The following is a 7,826-nucleotide window of genomic DNA, read 5'->3' on the forward strand; positions in this document are numbered from 1 at the left end:
GCCTGCACACCCCTGACCTCCTCCCATGCCCCAACCACCTGCCCCAGCCTTGATCCCCCTCCCACCCTCTGAACCCCTCGGTCCCAGCCCAGAGCACCCTCCTGCACCCAAAACCCCTCATCCCCAGCCCCATCCCAGAGCCCACAACCCCAGCCGGAGCCCTCACCCCCCCAACCCAACCCCATGCCCCAGCCCAGAGCCCCTCCTCTGCACCCCAACCCCCACCCTCAGCCCTCTCCTGCACCCATCCTGAACCCCTCATTTCCGGCCCCACCCTGGAACCCGCACCCCCAGTCCGGAGCCCATACCCCTCAGCCCAGAGCCCCCTCCCATACTCCAAGCCCCTCTGCTCCACCCCAAGCCCGCAGCCCCCTCCTGCACTCCAAACCCGTCATCTCTGGCCCCACCCCAGAGCCCGCACCTCCAACCAGAGCCCTCACACCCTCCCGCATCCCAACCCCCAATTTTGTGAACATTCATGGCCCACCATACAATTTAAATACCCAGATGTGGCCCTCAGGCCAAAAAGTTTGTCCACCCCGACCTAGGGTCTAACAACAAGAATTTATGCTATACGCTGGGAATGTATCAGTTGGAAGCGACAGAGAAGGAGACAGACCTGGGTGTATTGGTCAATCACAGGATGACTATGAGTCACCAACATGATGCTCATAGTCATGAAAAAAGTTAATGCACTCCTAGGATGCATCAGGTGAGGTATTTCCAGTAGGGATAGGGAAGTGGTATTTCCATTATACAAGGCACTGGAGAGATCTCATCTGGAATACTGTGTGCCATTCTGGTCTCCCATATTTAAGAAAGATTAATTCAAACTGGAACAGGTGCAGAGGAGGGTTACTAGGATGAACAGAGGAATGGAGAGCCTCCCTTATGAGAGGAGACTCACAGACCTTTGCTTGCTTAGCCTAACAAAACAAAGACTGAAGGAAGATATGATTGCTCTCTATAAATACATCAGAGGGATAAATACTGGGGAGGGACGGGAGTTATTTAAGTTAAGGGCCAACATTGGCCTGAGAAAGAACAGTTACTCACCTTCTCGTAACTGTTGTTCTTTGGAATCGATGTGAGCAACATATCTCGATTAGGCGTGCGCACACTGCGTGCCCAGTCGTCGGAAAGTTTTTCCCCTAGCAGCACCTGTCGGGTTGGCTGTGGAGCCCCCTGGAGTGGCACCTCCATAGCGCACTATATATGACCCTGCTGACTCGGCGCCTCCTCAGTTCCTTCTTGCCGGCTACTCCGACAGAGGGGAAGGCGGGTGGGTATTGGAATGGATATGAGCAACACATCTCCAAGAACAACAGTTACGAGAAGGTGAGCAACCGTTCTCTCTTCTTCAAGAGATTGCTCATATCGATTCCAGTTAGGTGACTCCCAAGCCTTACCCTAGGCAGTGGGGTCGGAATTATGGAATCGCTGATTGGAGCACTGCTCTGCCGAAAGTTGCATCATCTCTGGCATGCTGGACGATGGCGTAATGAGAGGTGAACGTATGCACCGAGGACCAAGTTGTTGCCCTGCAGATTTCTTGGATTGGGATTTGGGCCAGGAATGCCACCGATTAGACCTGTGCCTGTGTGGAGTGTGTCGTAAGAGCTGACGCTGGGATTTTGGCTAACTCATAGCATGTGCAGATGAAGGACGTGATCCAGGAAGATATTCTTTGCGATGATACCAGGAGCCCTCTCATCCAGTATGCCACCGCTATGAATAGCTGGTTCGACTTTCTGAATGGCTTAGTGTGTTTGATGTAGAAGGCTAGTGCCCGCCTAACATCCAGAGAGTGCAGCCTCTGCTCGCAGTTACTGGCATGAGGCTTGGGGAAGAAAACGGGCAGGTATATGCCTTGACTCGTGTGAAAATGTGACACGACCTTAGGAAGAAAGGCCGGGTGAGGCCTAAGTTGCACCTTATCCTTGTGGAAGACTGTGTAAGGTGGGTGAGAGGTGAGGGCCTTCAACTCAGACACCCTGCATGTTGAGGTCACGGCGACCAAAAAAGCTACCTTGTATGATAGATAGAGGAGGGAGCAAGTAACTAGCAGTTCAAACGGGGGACCCATTAGTTTGGAAACGACCAAGTTAAGGTTCCACGCAGGGACTGGCTGTCTAATCTGGGGATGGAAGCGTTCCAGGCCCTTGAAAAAACGTCCCACCATGGGGTTGGCAAATACTCCTGGGTGGAAGGCCAAGATAGCAGTGAGGTGTGCCTTGATGGATGACATTCCCAGGCCTTGCTGTTTCAGGTGCAGAAGGTACTCTAGGATGAGTGGTATAGGCACCTGGATTGGAGATGTGTGATCCTGGGCACACCAGCAAGTGAACCTCTTCCACTTAGCTAGATAAGTGGCCCTGGTGGATGGTTTCCTCCTGCAAAGTAGGACCTCCCTTACAGTTTCCGAGCACAGACGTTCCATGGAGTTTAACCATGAAGCTTCCAAGCCGTGAGATGGAGAGACTTGAGGTCTGGGTGGAGCAGGCGACCGTGGCTCTGAGTGAGCATGTCGGGGTGGAGTGGCAACACAATCGGGGTGTCCACTGACAGTTCCAAGAGAGTGGTGTACCAGCATTGTCGAGGCCACCAGGATTACCTCCGCTCTGTCCCTGTGGACCTTGAGAAGAACCTTGTGTGCCAGAGGGAATGGGGGAAAAGCGTACAACAGGCAGCCTCCCCAGGGTAGCAGAAATGCGTCCGTGACTGAGCCTGGGCTGCGATTCTGAAAGAAGCAGAACATCGGGCACTTCCTGTTGCTGCGGGTGGCAAACAGGTCGACCTGGGAAAACCCCCACCTTTGGAAGATGGAGTGTATGACGTCCGGACAGACGGACCACTCGTGATTGCGGAACAATCTGCTGAGGTGGTCTGCCAAGTCATTCTGAGCCCCTGGGAGATGGGACGCTTCCAGGTGAATGGAGTGGGCTAAGCAGAACTCACAGAGCCTGAGGGCTTCTCGACACAGGGGGAGGAACGGGCTCCACCCTGCTTGTTGATGTAAAACATGGCAGTGGTGTTGTCTGTCCTCACTGCCACACACTGGCCTTGCAGCCGGGCCCAAAAATCTTGGCATGCTAGACGTACTGCCCTGAGCAACTTGATGTTGATAGGAAGGCAGAGCTCGTCCCAAGATCATAGGTCCTGCATTTGTAGATGTCCCAAATGCGCATCCCAATCCAGAGCTGATGCATCTATTACCAGGGACAAGAAGGGCTGGGGGCTGTTGAAGGGGACTCCTTCACACACTATCTGAGGGTCGAGCCACCATTGGAGGGACTCGAGTATGTGCTCTGGTACCGTCACTACTAAGTGCAGGTTGTCGTGTCCCGGGCGATAGGCCGACACAAGTCACGCTTGCAGAGGTCTGAGCCTCAGCCGGGCATGCCAGACCAGTGCAGGCTGCCATGTGGCCGAGGAGATGTAGGCAACCCCTTGCAGTAGTGGTCAGGAATCGCCTGCGGCCATGAATGATGTTTGACATGGCTTGGAATCGTGTCTCAAGCAGAAACGCTTGTGCCTGCACAGAGTCCAGCACTGCTCCGATGAACTCTGTTCTCTGGGTCCGAGACAAGGTTGACTTGTTCACGTTGAGGAGGAGGCCCAGTCTCTCGAAAGTAGATCTGACGAACCGGACCGGAGATTCCACCTGCTCCCTGGTGCGCCCCCTGAGCAGCCAGTCGTCGAGATAGGGGTATACCTATCTCTTGCGAAGGAAGGCTACTATGACTGACATCCCCTTGGTGAAAAACTCAGGGGGCTGTCGACAAACCAAGTGGGAGGATCGTGAACTGATAGTGTTTGACCATGATCCTTAGAAATTGCCTGTGCGCTGGGCGAATGGCTATGTGAAAGTACGTGTCTTTCATGTCGAGGGTGGCGTACCAGTCTCCCGGATCCAGGGAAGGGTTAATCATGCTCAGGGAGGCTATATAGAACTTCAACTTCACCAGGAATTCGTTGAGTCCTCACAAGTCTAGAATGGGTTGGAGACCCCCCTTTGCCTTGGGGATTAGGAAATAGTGGGAGTAGAATCCCTTTCCCCTTAGCTCCTGAGGAACCTCATCCGCTGCCCCAATGGCGAGGAGCGATTGCACCCCTGGATAAGGAGTTGCTTGTGAGAGGGGTCCCTGAAGAGGGACAGGGAAGGGGGGTAGGAGGGAGGGGAGGAGCAAATTTGGAGAGAATATCCCACTTCTACCATGCGAAGGACCCAGCGGTCCGATGTTATTTGGGACCAAGCACGGTAGAAGAGGGATAGATTATTCAGAAAACACAGGGAAGGATCCGGTGCTGAGACTGGTGCTCCGTCCTCGGGTGCACCTTGAAAATGACTGCTTTGAGCCCAATGAAAGTAAAGTCAGGGCCTGGTGTCCAGACTGAGGGTGGGAGGGCTTGCACCTGCCGTTCCTGCCCCTGCATCTGTAGGGATCCTGCCATGGCCGAGGAGGATATGACCGCTGTTGCTGTTGGGGCTTAAAGGGCTTTCTTTGGGTTGCCGGGGTGTGCATATCCAAGGATTTAATTGTAGCCCTGGAATCCTTTAGGCCAGGGGTAGGTAACCTGCGGCACACGCAAGCTGATTTTCAGTGGCACTCACGCTGCCCGGGTCCTGGCCACCGGTCCAGCGGGCTCTGCATTTTAATTTAATTTTAAATGAAGCTTCTTAAAACATTTTAAAAACCTTATTTACTTTAAATACAATAGTTTAGTTATATATTATAGACTTATAGAAAGAGACCTTCTAAAAACGTTAAAATGTATTACTGGCACACGAAACCTTAAATTAGAGTGATTAAATGAAGACTCGGCATACCACTTCTGAAAGGTTGCCGACCCCTGCTTTAGGCTATGCAGCCTGGAGTCAGTCTGTTCAGCAAACAGACCCACCCCATCGAAAGGCAGGTCCTGCATAGTTTGTTGAACCTTGGGCAGAAGCCCCGAGGCCTGTAGCCATGAGCTATGCCTCATGGCAATTCCTGAGGACAAGATGCACGCTGCCAAGTCCGCAGCATCCAGTGAGGCTGGTAAAGAGGTCTGTGCCACTGCCTTGCCCTCCTCGACAATAGCCCCAAACTCCTCTTTGGACTCTACTGGTATGAATTTCTTAAACTTCAGCATAGAGTTCCAGGAGTTGAAGTTGTATCTACTCAGGATTGCCTGCTGATTGCCAATCCTGAGTTGCAAGCCCCCTGTGGAGTATACTTTGCGCCCAAATAAATCCAGGCGCTTGGCATCCTTGGACTCAAGCGCTGGGGCTTGCTGCCCCTGCCTCTCCTCCTCATTCACTGCAGCCACCACCAGGGAACAGGGCTGTGGGTGTGTGAATAGGTATTCGTACCCTTTAGAGGGGACGAAATATTTCCTCTCCACCCCCTTGGCAGTGGGAGGGATGGAGGCCGGAGTCTGATAAATGGTCTTTGCATTTGCCTGGATAGTTTTGATGAGTGGTAAAGCGATCCTAGATGGTCCCTCTGGTGCCAGGATATCCACCATAGGATCCTCAGACTCTACCACCTCCTCGGCCTGCAGGTTCATAGTCCGTGCCACCCTCCATAGGAGCTCCCGGTAGCACAGCTATCTATAGGGGGAGGCCCGGAGGTGGAGGTGCCCGCCACAGCCTCATCCAGGGAGGAAGACGAGGAGGCCAGAGGGGGAACCTTCCTGACCTTCCTGGTCCTCCTGTACCTCCTGTCCTGCCTCTAATCCAGGGTCAGCCACCCCAGGGTCAGGGTGAGGAACGGAGATGGGTTCCGGGGGAGGTGGTAGGGCTGGTAGCTCCTCCGCATCCCTCGGGGTGGGATGGCTGGCTGCTGCCTCCGGGACCCTTGCCTCGGACGCCACCGAACGGGAGCCCCTGGACTGGGTGCCCTGAGCCTGGTGGTACACCCAAGGAGTTCAAAATGGCCACTCTGCTGGCCCCTGCCATAGTGTGGGCCATGGTGCCACACGCCCGTCTGGTCTGCCCTTTGCCGGCTTGCATCGGGCCTGCTCCAAGACTTTAGATCCCGTCTCCGAGCCTGAAGACGTGGACCGAGACCATGAGAGCCAGGGCGGTGCTGAGTGCTGTTGGGCCAGGGAGTGGTGCCGCAAGGCTGGAGAGTGGTGCCGCGAGTGGGGTCTGCGCGATGACCTGGAACGGTCCCAAGACGGACTCCGTTGGGACCGGGAACTGCTGCATGACAGCGATCGACGCCACGAATGGGAGCGCTGGCGAGACCTGGAGCAGTGCCACAAGTCACATTGGCACGAGTGCACCCAGTGCCGCGAGACTGATCGGCGCCGCGAGTCCAAGCAGTATCTTGTCCCCGATGGCGATGAGGGGAGGAGCATTGCAGGCTTTCCGCAGGATGGTGCCGCATGCTGTGGCATCGGGAGCTTGGCGCAAAGGGCAGGGAACTGTGGTGCCGTCATGTCTACGAGGTCTCTTGTGGCCTCAAATGTGTCTGGGGTGGAAGGCAGTTGTACCTCCTCCACTACCTGACACGGTGAGTCCAATTGCACCGGACTCAACGGCCCCCCTTGCGGGACCGAAGTTGATGGTGCTGGCTCCGAAGTTTTCTGCATTGGGGGCTCTTCCCTGGCACATGCCCCATTGGCCAGTTCTGAGGGGTTGGGTCCTGAAGTTGGGGAACCACTCCTCACTTGTTTCCGGTGCCGCTTCTGACCCGGGGAATGGGACCGGTGCCGAGTCGCCTCCGATTGCTTCTACACCGGAGAGCGGAGGTGCCACGGGTCTCGTCCAGAATGTTTCTGCGGTGCCGTCTCTGCCGGGGCACTACGCACTGATGCACTCGGTGCCGGGTCCCGCCGCACTGATGCTGGTTGCGGTCTAAGTGCCGCCTCCATGAGGAGCTGCTTCAGTCTAAAGTCCTGCTCCTCCTTTGTTCTCAGGCAAAACCCTTTGCAAATCCTGCACTTATCCACCTGATGGGTTTCCCCCAGACACTTTAAGCAAGCGTCATGGGGGTCGCCCATTGGCATAGGCTTGTAGTAGGACTTGCAGGGTTTGAACCCCTGGGACTTAGGCATGCCCTGGGAGAGTGTGGTTGGGGTGAAAGGGAACCCCCCCAACTCCCGACAGTGAACTATTAACACTACACTATCTAATAACTAACTAAACTAACTAAGGAAACAAACGCTAAAGTAAATAGAGCTAGGGAAACGTGAAGAACTTGCTAAGCAAGACGCCAAAGTTCCAACGACCATCACTGGTGATAAAAAGGAACTGAGGAGGCGCCGGGTTGGCAGGGTCATATATAGAGCGCTATGGAGGCGCCACTCCAGAGGGCTCCACAGCCGACCCAACGGGTGCTGCTAGGGGAAAAACTTTCCAACGACTGTGCACACAGTGCGTGCACACCTAATTGGAATCGATATGAGGAATCACTCAAAGAAGAACAAATGAATATAAGCTGGTCATCAATAAGTTTAGGTATGAAATTTGACACAGATATCTAACCATCAGAGGAGCGAAATCTGGAACATCCTTCCAAGGGGAGTAGTGGGGACAAAAAAACTGAACTTGTTTCAAGACGGAGTTTGGAAAATTTATGGAAGGGATGGTATGATGAGGTTGCCTACAATTGCCTATGGCTCATCTGTGACTGCTATTAACAAATATTGCTAACGGCCGGAGATGGGACACTAGAGGGGAGGAGTCTGAGTTACTATAGAGAATTCTTTCCCAGGTGTCTGGCAGGTGGATCTCGCCCATATGGTCAGGACCTAACTGATCACCACATTTGGGGTTGGGAAAGAATTTTCCCCCGGGTCATATAGGCAGAGACCCTGGAGCTTTTTCACCTTCC

This window comes from Emys orbicularis, chromosome 8 (assembly GCF_028017835.1).
Source record: "Emys orbicularis isolate rEmyOrb1 chromosome 8, rEmyOrb1.hap1, whole genome shotgun sequence".
Taxonomy (NCBI): domain Eukaryota; kingdom Metazoa; phylum Chordata; order Testudines; family Emydidae; genus Emys; species Emys orbicularis.